The sequence below is a fragment of the Zootoca vivipara genome, chromosome 13 (genome assembly GCF_963506605.1).
Source record: "Zootoca vivipara chromosome 13, rZooViv1.1, whole genome shotgun sequence".
In the NCBI taxonomy this organism is placed as follows: Eukaryota; Metazoa; Chordata; class Lepidosauria; order Squamata; family Lacertidae; genus Zootoca; species Zootoca vivipara.
This window is the reverse complement of record NC_083288.1, coordinates 16,360,736-16,380,435: the sequence shown is the minus strand read 5'-3', so window position 1 is coordinate 16,380,435 and position 19,700 is coordinate 16,360,736.

The window sequence follows — 19,700 nt, the reverse complement described above, 5'->3', positions numbered from 1 at the left end:
GCCTCCACAATCACTTACGGACACACTGTTAAGACCATATTCATGGAAGACAATCTTATTTGGCTACAAGTGATTGCCAAATAAGAAGAGGGAGGCACACCATACATTTAACACACTTTACTTCCACCCCAAAGAATCCTGGGAACTGTTAGTTTAGTTCCAAAGTGATGAAAGCTCCTAAATTATTGGCTTGTGAGAGCCATGCGGTCTAAGCTGGAGCAAGCAGCTCAGACCTCACACGTTGATTATCTAGTCCCTATCAAGGCGAGTTAAGCCTGGCAGGCCAACTTACTGTATGGCAGAGCTTTTCCAAACTGTGTGTCATGACACATTAGTGCGTCGGCTGCAGTGTGTAGGTGTGTCATGCAAACGCTCCCTGTGCTCCTCCCGTGGCTGGAAAATGGTTAGCTTAACCTCTGGTTTCCTAATAAAACTGTGTCATGAAATGATGCATATCTAAAAAGTGTGTCACCAGCATGACAAGTCTGGAAAGCTCTGCTCTATGGTCTTAACCCCTTCATGCATCAAATAGAGACCAGAGACCAAATAGCAAACATGCGCTGGATTATGGAGAAAGCTAGAGAGTTCCAGAAAAACGTCTACTTCTGCTTTATTGACTATGCAAAAGCCTTTGACTGTGTCGACCACAGCAAACTATGGCAAGTTCTTAAAGAAATGGGAGTGCCTGATCACCTCATCTGTCTCCTGAGAAATCTCTATGTGGGACAAGAAGCTACAGTTAGAACTGGATATGGAACAACTGATTGGTTCAAAATTGGGAAAGGAGTACGACAAGGTTGTATATTGTCTCCCTGCTTATTTAACTTATATGCAGAATTCATCATGCGAAAGGCTGGACTAGATGAATCCCAAGCCAGAATTAAGATTGCCGGAAGAAATATCAACAACCTCAGAAATGCAGATGACACAACCTTGATGGCAGAAAGTGAGGAGGAATTAAAGAACCTTTTAATGAGGGTGAAAGAGGAGAGCACAAAATATGGTCTGAAGCTCAACATCAAAAAACCCAAGATCATGGCCACTGGTCCCATCACCTCCTGGCAAATAGAAGGGGAAGAAATGGAGGCAGTGAGAGATTTTACTTTCTTGGGCTCCTTGATCACTGCAGATGGTGACAGCAGTCACGAAATTAAAAGACGCCTGCTTCTTCGGAGAAAAGCAATGACAAACCTAGACAGCATCTTAAAAAGCAGAGACATCACCTTGCCGACAAAGGTCTGTATAGTTAAAGCTATGGTTTTCCCAGTAGTGATGTATGGAAGTGAGAGCTGGACCATCAAGAAGGCTGATTGCCGAAGAATTGATGCTTTTGAATTATGGTGCTGGAGGAGACTCTTGAGAGTCCCATGGACTGCTAGAAGATCAAACCTATCCATTCTTAAGGAAATCAGCCCTGAGTGCTCCCTGGAAGGACAGATCGTGAAGCTGAGGCTCCAATACTTTGGCCACCTCATGAGAAGAGAAGAATCCTTGGAAAAGACCCTGATGTTGGGAAAGATTGAGGGCACTAGGAGAAGGGGACGACAGAGGACAAGATGGTTGGGCAGTGTTCTCGAAGCTACGAACATGAGTTTGACCAAACTGCGGGAGGCAGTGCAAGACAGGAGTGCCTGGCGTCCATGGGGTCACAAAGAGTCGGACACGACTAAACGACTAAACAACAACAACAACAAAGCATCAAATAGAATTAAGCATGTTGGTTGTCTGAGGCTGGTTATCCCAGTTACCTCAGGGAGGGTATGGCTGGCTGACAGGAATACTGAACAGGAGAACTACTAGGAGGTAAGGATACAGTGCAACAGGTGTTCTGTGTTTTCAGAGAACCTTGCGGTATCTCTTGCCTTTTTGCTGAATCCAGAAGGTTCTGGATCTCTGTCCCATGGCTAAAGCTCACTCAATCTTTCTCCTCCCCAAGAACTCAGGATGGCTCTACATAACACCTGCTCTGGATCCCACCCAGCTTGCAAAGAACATAAGAATGCAAGTGCCCTTCCCAGCTCTTGTTCCTAATCCATCAGCAGCCAATATGGTGCCATGCAGATGTTCTGGACTACAGCTGCCAATCATCCTCTATAATTAGCCATGCTGCCTGAGGCCAAAACATCTGGAATGCAGCGCATTGGCGACCTCCGCTCTAATCCACATGATAACATCAAGAACCATTCTTTTATGTTCCAATGGCGCTGGAAGACACCCAAGAGACCGTGCAGAACATACCCCTCATTTATGACGATTTAATTAATTTATATACCGCTTGTAATTGCCAAAGTGGCTACCCAGCAGTTTACAAGTATAAAACCAATTACGGAAACTACAAAAGCACGCGTAATTAAAAGACACAATAAAACGATCCTGCCAAAACATTAAAATAAACATCCGCAATTAAAATGTGTGAGGAAACCAGTCCATTAAAGCAGTTAAAACAGGAGGTTCGGGTTAGGAGATCGGGGAAACGCTTGTCTAAACAGGTCTTTTGTCAAGAGCTGGCAGGTTGCCAATACCGACGGGGGTCTCTTGTACTTCGGCAGGGAGAGCAACTCACAACGCTGGTGCCACGAGGGATATATCCTGCCTCTGTGTTACCGCAAGCTGATAATCGTCAGACCATCGCAAAACTATCTGGGTTACGTTTGTTGATCACAATTCCCCTCCCAGACAATGGAAAGGAGCACCACAATATGACATACGGTAGAAGCAGTGCTAGAAACTCAGATATATAAGCTAGGTGCCAAGTGGCTCCTTAAAGCAGGGTTACAGTCACCAAAACAGAAGGTCTGGTTGCCATATCATCTCCCTGCTTATTTAACTTACATGTAGAATTCACCATGCGAACGGCTGGACTGGATGAATCCCAAGATTGCCGGAAGAAATATCAACAACCTCAGATATGCAGATGACACAACCTTGATGGCAGAAAGTGAGGAGGAATTAAAGAACCTCTTAATGAGGGCGAAAGAGGAGAGCGCAAAATATGGTCTGAAGCTCAACATGGAAAAAAACTAAGATCATGGCCACTGGGCCCATCACCTCCTGGCAAAAAGAAGGGGAAGAAATGGAGGCAGCGAGAGAACTGAAATTCATTTCCACCTCCTGGAAGTGAAATGCTGTGATGCTGAGCTGGCGCTGAAGTCTAAGCTCATGCCACAAGCAATCCACTTCCACCCAAAGACTGGCTCAGTGGTAGAGCCTCTGCTTCACATGCAGAAGGTTGCAGGTTTGATCCCAGGCGTCTTCGGCATAAGGCTGCGAGAGAAAAAAGTAAAGGACCCCTGGACGATTAAGTCCAGTCAAAGGCGACTATGGGGTTGCAACGCTCATCTCGCTTTCAGGACGAGGGAGCTGGCTTTTATCCACAGACGGTTTTCTGGGTCATGTGGCCAGCAGGACTAAAGTGTTTCTCACAAAGGAACACCATGACGGAAGCCAGAGCGCATGGAAACGCTGATTACCTTCCCGCTGCAGCGGTACCTATTTATCTACTTGCACTGGTGTGCTTTCAAAGTGCTAGGTTGGCAGGAGGTGGGACAGAGCAACGGGAGCTCACCTCGTCACGGGGATTCAAACCGTTGACCTTCTGATCAGCAAGCCCAAGAGGCTCAGTGGTTTAGACTGAGGGAACCCCTGTCTGGAACCCTTGCAGCCAGCCAGACCAATGGCCTGATTCTGTCTTAAGCCACTTCCCGGGTGGAGATAGAGGCTTACGAAACACCTTTTTAGCTCAAACGCTCCCTGCTGCCCCATCCCACCCCAGGGGCAGCTGGGATACATCAGGTGACGCCTGTGAATCCTGCAGCTGCTGCCGGGAGCCAGGGGAATGGGATCCAGATGTAGCAACATCTGGGGAGGACAGCCACGTGGGGGATGGGGTTGGGAGGGTAGCTAATCCCTCTCGCCTTTGAAACTGACACTGATGGAGCTCTAACTCCCCCCCCCGCACTCTCCCTTTCCTCCCCCCACCCCCTGCCATCATTCAGCAGCCAATCTGGGCTGAGCTGAATCTATATCCCTTTACCTTCCTCACCCCTGCCATTCATCCTGGGGGGAACTCAGGAGAATGGGGTGGAGCGGGGGGGGGAGGGCTAGGGACTAGGAGGCGTCCGGTGGAATAAGTCATCTCTTTGCACGTGAAGGACTGGGAGGGACTGCATGGAAGGGGGTTACGGGGATCAGGCTGTGTGAGGCACAAAGCGTGTGAGCACACGTTCACACGGGACGTGGGTTTCCACTTACTGCACTGGCATCTCCTGAACTCCCACATCCAGAGAAAGGCATGGGCAGACTAAGGGGAGCAAGGAAGGAATTGGGACGTAGTTAGGGCCCCTTACAGTGGAAGTTTGTCCATTAGGGCAGATGGGACAATGATGACCCACAACCTCAGCCAGCGTCTACCTGACTGGCCTTCTTACACCCTGTCCACGGGGTGGCACCAGCTGCCACCTTCTTCCTCCTCAGCCTTAGTGTTGCCATGGTAGAGCTCACCCTGGATAGCTCAGTTGGTTAGAGCACAGTGTCGATAATGCCAAGGTGGCAGGTTCGATCCCTGTATGGGACATCTGCCATATTCCTGCGTTACAGAGGGTTGAACGAGATGATCCAGCTCAGGGTCCCTGCCAACTCAACAATTCTACAATCTATAAACTCAGCAAGGAGGAAGAGCTGCCATGTGGAAGATGAAGCAAGCTTGTTTTCTGCTGCTCCAGAACTCAGGACTTCAACCCATGGCTTCAAGTCACAAGAAAGGAGATTCCAACTCAAGATCAGGAAGACCTTTCTGATGGCAAGAGCTGTTCTGACAGTGGAATGGACTCCCTCAGGAGGTTGTGGACCCTCCTCCCTTGGAGGTTTTTAAGCAGAGGTTGGATGGCCATCTGCCATGGATGCCTTAGCTGAGATTCCTGCATTGCAGGGGGTTGGACTAGATGACCCTCGGGGTCCCTTCCAACCCTATAATTCTATGATTATAGAACTCCAGCCTTCCCTACCAAAGGGGAAGGAAGAAAAAGAAGGGGCTGCAAGCTCAAGGGTCTCCAGGAACAATCTGGAATTCAAACAGGGCAGGGCAGAGGGATCGGGGATCGAGCCCCCTTGGGGTGGGGGAGGACGGTGTTGTTTCGTCGCAGGGTTAGGCTGGGCAGGCAGCCTGGGGAAAGGACTCTGGGAGCCAGTGTTCTCTGGCTTAGAGCAGGGCGAGGCTTGGGCTCCTGGATTCCCTGGCAGGGGAGTGGTGCCTAGTGGCTAAGCAAACAACTCTGAAGAGAGTTAAGCCCGGCCCTTGGGCTATTGGCATAAGCATCTATCTGTTCTCCCCACACACAGTGCCCAGTGCCCATGACCTCTCCCCCCTCCCGCGCGGAAGAGGGGGGGGTTGTGGGTGCTGCTGTTGTGCGAAGCTGCAGGCAGTCAGCGCAGGGGAACCAGCCCCTGCTCCGAGGAGGTATGTGTAGCTTAGCACCGGGCAGGCTGCGACCTGCCGCCTCCCAGCGCGAGCACCGAACAGCAAGCAGGAAGCTGCAGCTTTGTGCAGGATGCCCAGAGTTCTGGCCCGCAGCTCCCGCAGACGGGGTCCCAGTGTCCCATTCATTATTTCCTCTGCCTTGGTGGGGCGCCTCGGCCTTCTTTTGCCAACACCCAAACACAGCACCATATCAGCTTCCGCATGAAGGCAGCCCCAAGCTCTGTACAAGACAATCCAGTTCCCACAGCGTGGATTTCCGTGGCAATTGCTGGGTTTTTTTTGCATGCTGCCTTTTGCCTTCCTGTTTCTAAGATCGAAGCGTCGAAGATCGACGCTTCGCCCCACCTCTGTCACACACACATGCATGCAGGCTGTGGAGGAAAGGAGGAAAGGGGATGAGCAACGAGAAGCGGGTCATATACCGTAGTAGGACCTGCAAGTAGTACTCCAGGGGGTGACAAGCAGCAGCATGCAAAGTGCTGAAGCACTTCCGTATGACTACTGTCCACAAACCAAGCCCTGATTCTGCAGCTTGTGCATGAGGACTAGAAACTTGCATTTGCTAAAGTGAAAGCCAGGATTCTAAGGACTGTGTGAATCCTGTATCTGCCTCGGCGCAGGCACCCTAAGACCTGGTGGAATGCAGACTGCCCGGATTTCAATTCTCACCACCCCCACAAACCTCTACGCTGAAGCCACCTTTCCACCCCATCTCCCCCCCAGGAGATTTTAGAGCATTGCCTAGTTTGCAGCCCTGAGCCATAAAGCGCCCGGGAGTGCGAAAACATCGCAGCACCTGCCCCCATTCCTCTCTCCTACTGAAAGGGAGGGATCTGGCTTCCTCATCTGCGTTAGCAACACTTGGATGCCTCGCCCTGTCAATCAAGCAGCTCTGAATTCACCCTGAAGTGAAAGCAGATGCCTTGGTGCAATTGCTGCCCCAGGAAACCAAGTCTTGAAGCTGGAGGGAACCGGAGTAATTCAGAACCTGAGGGTGCTCTTGGGACAAAAGGCCGCGGAGAGGAAGGCCTCTCAGCCTTTGGATCGCGTGACTAAAGAATCTCCGAGAGACTTGGGCTAAGACGAGATGCAATTTGTTCCAGAGAACCCAGGCGTCCTGACATCTTTTTGACCCTCGAAAAGAATTCAAATAGCTTCTACCTACTAAGCTGGTGACTGTGGACAACCATTTTTCCTCCGGAGGGTTGTTTTCTTGTGTGTGTGTGTGTGTAGCAGGTAAGCTACTACTAGGTGAAGCCAAGGCTGGTGACGGGTGGAGCCAGAGCTGATGATGAGCACAGACAAAAGTGTTCTGGATTAACTAATCCACAATAAAAACAGCTCAGCTACTCTTCTGGAAAGCCAGTGAAAGTAATTCCTTTCTTAACTTTGATCTGCAACACACACAAACATAGATATATGGCAGAAACCTACTAATCCGTTGTCAGACAGCTGGGGTGGAGAGCTTCTTTCCCCCAAGCCATACAACAAGGGTTTTGTGTGTGTGTGTGGTTGTTGCTTTTTATTTATTGTCTTGTTTTATCAAATAAAATACTGCCTCTTCCAAATGTTCCCAAAGGAGGGAACAGGAAGGAAGGAATTCGGGGAGGAGAACGGAGGCTGCAGGTTGCCTGGCTGGGGTTTAAGGAGGGCGTATTTTTTCAGCCGGAACTCGCTGGAACTCAGTGCTGGCACAACAAGGGAGGCATTAGTGGCGAGTTCGAGCACCTCTTTTTCTAGAAAAACAGCGCTGGCTTTAAGCTATGAGGTTGGGCACCCAGGAATCTAAGCCACTCGGCATAGTAATTCACAGGTGCCAACTCTTAGGAGCCGAGCTCCCTTCAGCCCCCCTCCGCCATAAAATATTTAAGGGGCAAGGGCCCCCCCCAAAGTTGATGGCCATTGCCATTCACATGCTATGTGCGCTGGTCGATTATGTGGGGCCTCCAATATTTTATTCAAGTTGGGATCCCTGCTAGGTGTCCTCCTGCTCTCACTCAGAGCAAATTAACCCACAAGCCATTGGGGCTGTGTAGACTTTTAACAGCTGAAAGCACAGCTCGATGGCTTGCTTTCCCCTCCATTTCTATCAAAGCTGCTTGGGCGGGAAAACACACCAAAAGGCAGCATTTCGTAAGAAACTGCAGGGCAGTTACCGGATGGATATAGAGTGTGGCTAACACCACGTGTACTATTAGGATTGCCACATTTTCCAGGACCTTTCAGCGATTTCCACCCCGGACACTGTTTCCGACTGCCATCTTCCGGCTATGTCCAGGAAATTCCGGAAGTCTTGCCAACTCTTATGTACTACGCTTCCCAAACCAGTGGCGGGAGGGCACTGGTAAACAGGACTGCGTACACAGCCTGGTTCTCAGCTGATGTATCAGGATCCAGTCTTCCATCCCAGCTTGACCTAAGCTGGATTGCAACAGCAGCATTGCCCCCTAACAAAGATATGGTACAACAACAACAACAATAACAAGAAAAAAATGCATGTTTTGGGCTAAATGTGGTGCTGGGGCCTGACCTACTGAAGACTAGGCCTTATTCAGGAAAAAAAAATCATAATGAGTCATAAGACTCAGTTCCCACCCTGTTGTGACCTGGGTGGGACCCCTTTTAGGACGAGAAGGTAATTTTTAGACTATTGTTTATTTATTTATTGAATTTATATACTGCCCTATACCCGGGGGTCTCAGGGAGGTTCACAAAATAAAATCAAGATATAAAACCACAAGTTACATAATAAAAATAAAAACAACAACCCAATAGCTCCCCCCCCCCAAAAAAACCCCACATTCTAAAAGGGCATAGGATGCAAATCAGATCAACCAAAGGCCTGGGTAAAAAGGAACGTTTTTGCCTGGTGCCTAAAGGTGTATAATTAAGGTGCCAGGCGAACTTCCCTGGGGAGAGCATTCCATGTGTTTATTCCCCATGAGCTTCTTTTTTCTCAGACAACTGACTGATTCTACAATATACAAGAAAAGGAGTCTACAAAGATACAAATCCTCCTGTGCATCTCTGCATGGGAGAGATGTTCAAACTCTTGTACGGCATCTGCTCTAAGTCCTGTCCCATTCACAAAAGCTTGGGTCTTGCCTGTGTAACTCTGGGAAACAGGAGGGAGGGTAGAGGAAACTTTAGGCCCGAAGGCACAAAATGTAGCCACCTTGCTGAAGCTAAGCAGGGCCAGGCCAGGTCAGTACCTGGGTGGGAGACTGCGTGAGAATAGCATGTTGGTCAGGGATGCAAGCGTAACGCAAAATAACCAAGCTGTTATTTTGTAATTCTTGCCTCTACAGTCCAAGAGTAAATCTTAGTTAAATGGAATATGAAACCACTACCTTGCTGAAGCTAAGCAGGTCTGGGTCTGGGCTGTTCCTGGATAGGAGATACCCCGGGACCTACATGTATGTCTTGGGATCCGCAACGGGAGAATTGTTAGAAAGTTAACCGAATAGCGCAATGATATCTGGAGATTGTTCTTCAGCATTTCTCTAGCCCACCTTGCTCTGGAGCTGCAGCAATCAAACAGTATTTGATTGCACCAGGAGCCTGCCTCTTCCCAGGTAAGCCCTGGACGGAGATTGCTGAGATCCGAACACGCTGGCCTTTAACCCTTCTCCCAATGCTAGCAATCCGGGTGGTTCCTTCCTAGGGGGATTTCTGGTTTTCAAAGGCTAATCCACCTTTCCTGGGTTCTGCTGCTCTGGGAGAAAAGGGGCAAGATTGTGTGTGTGTGTGTGTGTGTGTGTGTGTGTGTGTGTGTGTGTGTGTAAGAGGGTGACCCTGGCTTCCCTGTGCTGTTGCACCACCCTCTTTTCCAGGGAACCCAGGCGTCCTGCTTTCCATCACCAGCAGGTAATCCAAACCAGGCGGGTGAAGGGGCGAACATGCAAGGGATATTTCCGCCTTTCCGTTCGTCTTCTCTCCAGCTGGTTTCCATCTAGCCCAACTCGTAGGCAAACGTGTGTGTGTGTGTGCGTGTGTGCGTGTGCGTCTATAAGGTGGCATATTTCCCTTGACCATGAACTTGTCCTCCCCTCCCCCTTTACCTGGGTGGGATGGACGGGCAGCAAAGTGGGGGCCCAAAACCCCTGAAAGGCTTCAGAGCTGTCCGGACTCCTGGGTTCTTTCAGAGGGGAGTGAGGTCTAATGTTGGGTGGGTTGTTGGGGTGTGTGTGTGTGTGTGTTAGGGCAATCCTGGATGCCTGGGTTCTCTGGAGTAACAGTCCACTGCGCGTGGGAGGCTCCGGGATAGCATGCTGGGATCCCGGACGCCTGAGTCCTAGGCAGAAAGGTGCGTGCGTGTTGTGCTGGGAGGGGGAGGGCTGGGATCTCGGGCGCCTGGGTTCTTTGGGAGGGAAGTCAAGTCTAGTGAGGGAGTGGGACCTTTAAACTGGATTCCCCCAGCTTAGGAAGCTGGGTTCTTTACGAGTAACCGAGGGACTGGCTAGCTCTCTCTCGCCCATTTGCCTCCTTACCTTTACGGCGCCCTCGCTGTGCCCCGGGCCATCGTCCTCCTGCCCCTTGGCATCGGGGGTGAGGGGGGCACCCCTCTTCCTCCTCTTCCAGCCAAACAGGCGCCTTCAGGTTTCCACACGCCCAAGGGGAGCCACTGGCCGTCGGGATCCCATTCCCCGCTTTGCTGTTCAAGCGAGCGCAAAGGCTGCTGGAGACGACTTGGAGATTGGAAGGGGGGGTGGAGAGAAGGAGAGGGAGGCTCCTCCGCTCCCCAAACAGGAGTGTGGTGGGGGGAGAAGGGGACGGGACGGCGCGGAGAGCAGGGAAAGACCCAGGTGGAGGAGGACCGGAGGAACTGGTTTGGAGGTGCCGGAGAAGGAAGGAAGGAAGGAAAGAATGAAAGAAAGTGAAGATCGGCAGAAGGAGGGAGCGGGGTGTTGGAATCTGGACGGAGGGCAGACCGTCGAGGCTGCGCTGCGCTCTTCTTCCCGCTTCTGGAGGCTTCCCTCCTCCCTGCAGCTTGCCCGGTCTTGCCCTCCCCGACGCCCGCCTCTCCCGCCGCGCCGCGCTCGCTCTCCGAAAGGGCCCGCCAGGCGCCCGTCGAGTCCCAGACGTGACCTGGCCCCGCGCATGCCCGCCTTCCAAGACTGCGTCTTTCACCGCGGACTAGTCTCCCGCCCAGAGGGTTTCCTCGAACTCCCGACGCCAGGGCTGAGCGGGGGCCGGTGCGGGGGAGGAAGTCCGAGAAGAAACCCCCCCCCCGGGGACCCCGCCGAGGCATCTAAGCTAATGTCTTCCTTCATCTTTCGTCGCCACATCGGCTTTCCGAGAGAGAGCCCGTGAAATCTGCAAGAGGAAGAGGGCGAAGGAAGGAGGAAAAAAACCCAGCCTGGGAGAGCGCCGTCGGTTAGAGCATCATGGTGCTGAAAACGCCAAGGTTGCAGGTTCGATCCCCACCTGGGACTGCTGCATGTTCCTGCATTGCAGGAAGTTGGGTCCTTTCCAACGCTACAATTCTGTGGTCCAGAAGAGGAGCTGAGCCAGGCAACAGCCTCGAAGACCACAAGAAGTGCCACAGTGGCACCCAAACCCCAATTTGTGAATGCCAGCCCGGTGTTGATAGCAATTAAGGTTTCGGATTAGGAGCCTGAGGACCAAGGTTCGAATCCCCACTCAGCCATGGGTTTGTGCCGGCCGCTTGCTATCATCCTGACCTACCTACCTCACAGGGTTGTTGTGAGAATGAAATGGGTAGGAGGAGAATGACTATGCCGCCTTGAGGTCCTTTTGGGGGGTACAAATGTAAATGAATACAGTGAAGCCTGTAATGCTGGTCGTTTGCGCCCCCTCAGGGACGGCTGTGGGCAGGATTCCTGCATTGCAGGGGGTTGGACTAGATGACCCCGGGATCCCTTCCAACTCTACAATTCTATGAATCTATGATTCCGTGGATTCGAATATAATGTGCAACCTAGGCAGCGGCTGCTTCCTCGCAACCAAATCTAAGAAAGGAAGGATAAGGAAGACGGACTGGTTTATTACAAAGTGAGCTTTTGTGGGCCAGCATTGACTTCATCCGATGTGTGGAGCGATATATACTCAGTTAGGAAACAGAGTTTGTGTAAGCAGCGGGCCCATGTGCCCCTGAAATGTACAGGGCACAATCGGTGCGAGTTCTGTGTAAAGCATGTTCTGTGCGTATCTTGTATGCATTCAAGCTTCACATTAGAAATGACGCAGCCCGTGCCTTGTGCATTTCAGGGCCATTTAACCTCCGCAGTTGACAATGTTTGCCTCTGTTCCCAAGTGATGCGCAGCACATAGCTAGGGACACACTTTATGCCAGGGCTGGGGAGCCTGTGGCTTTCCAGGTTTTGCTGGACGACAACTGCCATAATCTCCAATCTTTGGCCACAAGTTCCTGCACCCTCATGCTTAATGCATCTGAGGCAGAATGGCCGGCCCTACCATTGGGGTGAGACAGCCGCCTCAGGCAGCTGGCTGATTTTGGGTGCCTATGAAAAGGCTGCATATAGTTATTTACAGTGCTTATCGTAGGCAGAAACAAGTGTCACTGAGTTCAATTAGGCTTACTTCCAAATGAGTGTGTATAGGTTTGCAGCCTGAATTTATTATTGCTGCATTTGTACTCCCAGGGAGAGGTGTGGTTTCCTGCCCCAGGGGTCAACATAACTTGGCCACCCAGGGGTATTATGCAATATTGCTAGGGGACTGTGCAGTTGGGGGGGGGGATTTGGGAAGAGAGATTGCCATCCTCCTGCCAAAGTACAGCAAAATGTCTCTGATCAGTCCTGTTAGAAGGGGCAGTGGTTCTTGACATTTTATGGCCCATTCGAGCTCTCTCCATTCCTCATTTTTCCAATCTGAAATTCAGTTCTTTACATTTTGCAGCAGTTACCCATCCCCAAAAGTTTTCATGCCACTCTCTTTTCATAAACACGTTTCCGTATGCCGTCTTCATTCAATATACTCATTTGCATGCACACTTCCCCCCAACATATTCATTTTTGTAAACGTTGGCTGGTCAGAGAACTGCATCACAAAATGCAGTCATGTGCAATTTTTTAAAAGGTGGTGGTGTTTCGGTCTTCAAATTATTTCAGAAAGTGTGAATTGGATCGATTCGGCTTCAAATACAGATGGAATCGAATTTGTCCTCCATTCTGTTGTAGGGAGTAAGGCTGCAATCCTAAATCCACATACCTTGGAAGCAAATTCTTCTTCTTCTTCTTCTTCTTCTTCTTCTTCTTCTTCTTCTTCTTCTTCTTCTTCTTCTTAAAATCTTTATTAATTTTCAAAATATACATTACATAAATAAAAACAAAACAATATTTAAACATCGATGAATAAATAAAACTTCAATACATATTGTGTGTTCATTGTTTGAGTCTTTATTTACCTCCCACCTCCCCCCCCAAAGTACTGTCTCCCCCTCTACTTCTCAGCCTTCACTATGCTATGCAGTAAATTTTCTATTTTCGTCTACGCACTATGATTTTTTTATTATTGGTAATTTTGATCCTCCTTGATTCTTAATCCTCAATTTCTTTTCTTTTTTCTTTCTCCCCCCCCTTTCTAGCTCTCATTTATTTGAGCCTTTAATATTCTGGAAAGAGATTGGGCTTTTCCACCTGGCACTTAATATATTCTATAAACAATTTCCAATTTTTCCCGCTTTCTTCTTTCTTTATTCCTTTGACTTCCTCCAATTTTATTGCCATATTGTGATACATTAATAATTTGGTTTGCCAATCCTCTTTACTCGGTATTTTTTGGGACTTCCAATCCTTCACTATTAATTGTCTGGCTGCTGCCATAACATATCTTTTGGTTTAATATCTTCTCCCAACATTCCTAAAAGAAAGATCTCCGGATTTTTCTTAAAGGAATATTTCAGCATTTTCTTTAATTCTCTATATATCTCTTCCCAGAACTTCCATAGGTACTTCTGAGTAGGCATGGCTACGATTGCGCAGCATACTTAAGTCACCAGATAATAAAGATAACAATACTGTATATGAGCGTACCAGAGCAATTCTAAGCATATTTTATTCAGAAGCTTTGCTGTGTTCAATGAGATTTGACTCCTGCAATAAGGGTGTTTAGGCTTGTAGCCTATATCTGTTAGTCTTAAAGTGCCAGAAGATTGCGTGTTTGATGTAACAACTCAAACATGGCTACCCTCTGGAATTTGATACCTAAAGAAGTTTCTCAGCTTCTGTAATGTGAATGTAACATTTACAAAAGCTGCCATGTGCATTTGATTAGAACATTGGCTTTCTTTTCTCACTTCCATAAAAAAAAAATTCAAGGTAGTGAAAAAGCACTCAAACAGAAGGGATGGGAACTGGGGGGGCAGTGGCATCGCTGCAAATCAGGTGACGGCAAAGTGATTTTTCAAGTGATCATCCCAGGGCTGGCCCTATCATCGGACAGAGTGAGGCCGTTGCCTCAGGCAACTGATTTAGAGTATCACAAAAAAGGCATCATGTGGTGTAGTGGTTAAGAGCGGTAGACTCGTAATCTGGGGAACCGGGTTCGCGTCTCCGCTCCTCCACATGCAGCTGCTGGGTGACCTTGGGCTAGTCACACTTCTCTGAAGTCTCTCAGCCTCACTCGCCTCACAGAGTGTTTGTTGTGGGGGAGGAAGGGAAAGGAGAATGTTAGCCGCTGTGAGACTCCTTCGGGTAGTGATAAAGCGGGATATCAAATCCAAACTCTTCTTCTAACATATTTTTTTTCTTTCCTTCTTTTGTAAAGGGTGTTAAATTTATTCTGATTGGCCCTGGTGGGACTTCGTTCCACCTTAGGCAGCCAAAATCTCGAGCGTTCGTAAAATATGTCACACTTTTAATCTTCCTCATCACACCTTGCTCTCATTTTAACCGATGTGCTATCTTGGCACATGATGCATGATTTAGGGATTGCCCTTGCTGTGGAACCATCTGCAAAGAGCTATCTTCAGTCATTATAGCCTGATATAAGAAATTGACCCATTGAGTTGCAATTATTGACATCTGAATCTTCACCTCCTCCCACTCACAACGTTGCCATTCATTCATTCATTCATTCATTCATTCATAGCAATGTCCTCCCTTTTCTCCAAAGAGTTCAAGTTCTACTCCTCCCCCCCCCAGCCACATTTTATTCTCACAACAGCCCTGTGCAGTAGACTTGACAGATAATTATTGATCCGGTTGTTTTCATGGCCAAGTGGGTCTCCCCTGCCCTAACCACTATACAACACTGTCTCTCAACTTAAAACCACCCTCCTCTTTGATTTACAACTTCTTGGAAGTCACCCAGAGCTGCCACCCTCGTTTCTAGCTCTGCCCCAAGACCTGTTAGTCACCTAGCAAAATTGTGATAGAGGCACAATTTGATAACAGGACTTCTTGGCGCTTCCGAATGACCTGTTTATTGAGCATTCATCCCGATTCATTTGCAGGGAGATTAGATGATGTTTTGCATCACTGTTACCTGCGTTGAACCATAGGCGGAATGTTCCGGAAGGCCTGCAGATGCCATCTTGGTAGCCAACGTAACCCCAAAACTAATTGGTAGCTGCTGAAGGAATGAACTCATATACGTCTGTATTCATTTGCTTTGATATGTGCTAATTGGCATGCTTTGATGCTGTGCTTATCTGTGTGGGGTGCTACGCTGTTAGCCCAGAGAAGGGAGCTATCTGTAAACTTTGGATAGTTGCCAACTATCCTCTCATGGGTGAGGAAGACTGATCAGAGGTTCTGGCCAAGTTGGCGTAAGATGCTTTTTGTATATGTAATGAATACGCATTTGCATACCCTCCAAGTGTCCCTCTTTTCCAGGGACAGTCCCAGATTTACACAGACTGTCCCGGTTTCTGGTTTGATCCCGGAATGTCCCGGTTTTCCTTAGGACAGGGGTGCCCACACTTTTTTCAAAGAGAGCCATATTTGATGAAGTGAACACGCGTGAGGGATGACCAAAGTTGTTGCCCTTTTTTTTAGGATTGAAGTTGTTGAGCTTTTGGGGGGATTTTACCCCAGGAAATAGGGACGTGGGTGGCGCTGTGGGTTAAACCACAGAGCCTAGGGTTTGCCGATCAGAAGGTGAGCTCCCGTTGTTCAGTCCCTGCTCCTGCCAACCTAGCAGTTTGAAAGCACGTCAAAGTAGACAAATAGGTACCGCTCTGGCAGGAAGGTAAACGGCGTTTCCGTGCACTGCTCTGGTTCACCAGAAAGTGGCTTAGTCATGCTGGCCACATGACCTGGAAGCTGTCTGCTGACAAACGTCGGCTCCATTGGCCAGTAAAGTGAGATGAGCGCCGCAACCCCAGAGTCATCCGCGACTGGACCTAACGGTCAGGGGTCCCTTTACCTTTACCTTTACCCCAGGAAATAAACTGCCACGGGGGCCAGATTAAACCAACCAGCAGGCCGGATAAGGCCCCCGAACCAGACTTTGGACATGCCTGCCTTATGCCTGAGAAATTTTGGAGGGTATAGAGTTATGCAACCTCTGAGCCAAGGAGATAGGTAACTATACAACCTTTAGAAGACATCTGAAGGCAGCTCTGTATAGGGAAGTTTTTAAATGTTTAATATATGTTTTTTTAATATGTTGGAAGCTGCCCAGAGTGGCTGGGACAACCCAATCAGATGGCCGGGTATTATTATTATTATTATTATTTTATTAGTATTCTTAATATGCAATAGGACAAACCTATTTTCATTGGAGAAATGTTGGAGGGTGTGCATTTGCCTCTCATTATTGTGGTGTCCATCGTGCATCTGTAAAGGCTGCGCTGGAAGTTTGCTCTTGCTTATAATAAGGCACTAGAATTGATCTCCCCGACATTTTTGACACCCTTCTTTGATATCCCTGCACCAAACCACTCCCACGAGCCCTCCTTTGGGCTGGTGGATTAGGACACACACACACACCCCTATACCTGCCACTCCATTTCCCCCCTACTTTCCTTACGGGGGGGAAAAAGTCTGATCTTTTGGGGCGGTGAGTGGGTTTCTCACGCAGGACCTGCCAATCAACTATAATGGAGCAACCAGAATCTCCCGGCATCTGGCTGACTTCCACACAAAAATAGCAACAGTCTGGAAGCGCTCTTGGCAGCTAGCGGTGGAAGGGAAGAGAATCTGAGCTGTGTGTTTATAATTCCGCCATCTGATCAAGATAGCGAAATGTCGCCCCCAAGTTGCTTATATATTGCCTCTGCACTTGAACCCCCTTTAGAAGGTTTCTTATTTGAGGTTGGGGGGATTGGGATAGCTCAGTCGGTAGAGCCTGAGAGTCTGAGTCATGGGTTCGAGTCCTGAATTGCAGGGGGTTGGACTAGATGACCCACAGAGTCTTTTCCAACTTTAGGATTCTATGATTCTATTTATAATAATATATTTCCATCCATGTGCTATGCTAGGGAGTCTCAGCAGGACATGGCTGGTTTCATAATGCTTTTGCCTATCACTGGGGCCCAAGTCCAACCTTTTCTCACCTTTTGGGAGCCAGAATTCCACCCCCCCACCCCATCCCTCTTCCCTGGGCTGGGTCCTCCTGCCACAGAAAGGCACCGCGCTTTTGTCATGACAACAAAGCCAGCTGCTCCCTTTCAGCACCTCACTTCAAACAGAGCAAATCCCAGACCTGTCTCTCCCTGGCTTTTGTTAGCATGAATAGGCGGCCTTGTCTGAGTCAAAGAAGAGGACAGAGACACAAGCAATTATCCGCGATGGGCTTCTCCAGTTACCCAGGACAATATCGAAGGGAGGAAAAAAAGACATATTCCTCGCCTCCCCTCCGCTTCTCCAAAAACAGTTTCGTTCCAGGTGGAAACAAAACCTGCTGGAAAGAGGGTTTTAATAATAATAATAATAGTAATAATAATAGTAATGATAATGATGAAAGGCTTCAAAGGAGGCCTACCCAATGCTTTCTTTTGAAGCACTTCTCTACATTCAAAAACCGGAATGTCCCACACAGAGAAGTTTGTGAAAAGAACTTTCTGACACCCAATGGGAAAGCCACCTCGTTTTTTTTGCATAAGCTGACTACTTTGGTTTGTGGATACAGAGGGGACTACAAAGACCCTTGAGCTGATCCCTAATTCAAAGGCAAACCCATACACTGCCCAGTTCAACTGCAGCTCAGACAAGAATTTGCCACAAAAAGAACAGGTGCAGACCCTCCAAGTGTCCTTAATTTCCAGGGACAGTCCCAGTTTATAAAAGCCGCCCCAGTTGTGATTTGATCCCGGAATGTCTCGCTTTTCCTTGAGACGTCCCTATTTTCATCGGAGAAATGTTGGAGGGTATGGAGTTATGCGACCCCTTTAGCCAAGGAGATACGTAACTACTGTGGTACCTCGGTTTATGAAGACAATTGGTTCCGGAAGTCTGTTCATAAACTGAAGCGTTCATAAACTGAAGCAAACTTTCCTCTTTTTTTATTAGAAAAAACTTTATTTCGGTTAAAACGACATACATAGATATACAAAAGAAAACAAAACATTAAAGTAAAAATACACATAAACAAACTGAATAAAAATAACATCATACTCAAATCATAACTACATTAAATCATATCTTAAACAAAATTAAATAATGTTTAAATCATATATAAACCAAAATTTTACAACATTAAATAAAGAAAGAAAGAAAAGAGAACAAAAAAAGAGAAAAGGATCCCAATCATTAAGCTTATAAAGGTTTGAGACCATTATACAAAAAAAAAAGAAGAAGGAGATCCTACGCCCTCTATTCCCCCCCACCCCCCGTTCTAAAAAAGATTGACTTCCAATCACCCTGTACTCTGGTCTGCAGATATTCTTTATCTTTATTTACACACGCCCTCTTCCTATTATTATTTTTTAATTTTAATTTCATGTGCCTTTTATATTTCTGCCAAGAGATTGCTTTTTTCTATCTGTCTTTTTTGGTATTGTTTAAGCAAGCTCCAATTTTTTTCCAGACTCTCCTCCTTTATACCTTTTATATAAGGTATAAAAGGTATGAAGCGAACTTTCCCATTGAAAGTAATGGAAAGTGGATTAATCCATTCCAGACGGGTCCGCGGAGTACTCAACCTGAAGCGTACTTAACCCGAAGCATGGGTGTAATTGGTTCCGGAAGTCTGTTCATAAACTGAAGCGTTCATAAACTGAAGCGAACTTTCCCATTGAAAGTAATGGAAAGTGAATTAATCTGTTCCAGATGGGTCCGCGGAGTTCGGAAACCGAAAATTCGTAAACCGAGGTGTTCATAAACTGAGGTTCCACAGTATACAACCTTTAGAAGACATCTGAAGACAGCCCTGTATAGGGAAGGTTTTTTTAAAATTAATGTTTAATGTTTAATTATGTTTTTCCATATGTTCAAAGGCCGCCCAGAGTGTCTGGGTATATCTAACCTAGTCCGATGGGCGGGATATAAATCATGAAATTATTCGGATGGTTATGGAATAGGACGTCCCTATTTGGAAGAAAAGCGATGACAAACCTAGACAGCAACTTAAAAAGCAGAGATATCACATTGCCGACAAAGGTCCATATACTTAAAGCTATGGTTTTCCCAGTCGTGATGTATGGAAGTGAGAGCTGGACCATAAAGAAGGCTGATTGCCAAAGAATTGATGCTTTTGAATTATGGTGCTGGAGGAGACTCTTGAGAGTCCCAAGGAATGCAAGAAGATCAAACCTATCCATTCTGAAGGAAATCAGCCCTGATTGCTCACTGGAAGGACAGATCCTGAAGCTGAGGCTCCAATACTTTGGCCACCTCATGAGAAGAGAAGAATCCTTGGAAAAGACCCTGATGTTGGGAAATATTGAGGGCACAAGGAGAAGGGGACGACAGAGGACGAGGTGGTTGGACAGTGTTCTCGAAGCCACCAACTTGAGTCTGTGGGAGACAGTGGAAGACAGGAGTGCCTGGTCCATGGGGTCACAAAGAGTCGGACACGACTAAACGACTAAACAACAAGAATTTTCATCAGAGAAATGTTGGAGGGTATGCTGAATGTTATGGGAGCAGGGACAACAGAAAATGTTAGAATGGAATAGAGTGGCTGCACTCCTGACACACCACGCTGCAACATTTTATTGTAGGTCCTGCCCCCCTTCTATAAAACCAGCAGACATTTGTCATATAGACACTCCTGAGGGCCCTGAACTCAAGCAAAAAAAACCAACAAAAAAACCCCATCAGTCTTCCCAAATAAAGTTTTATTGGGTACAACT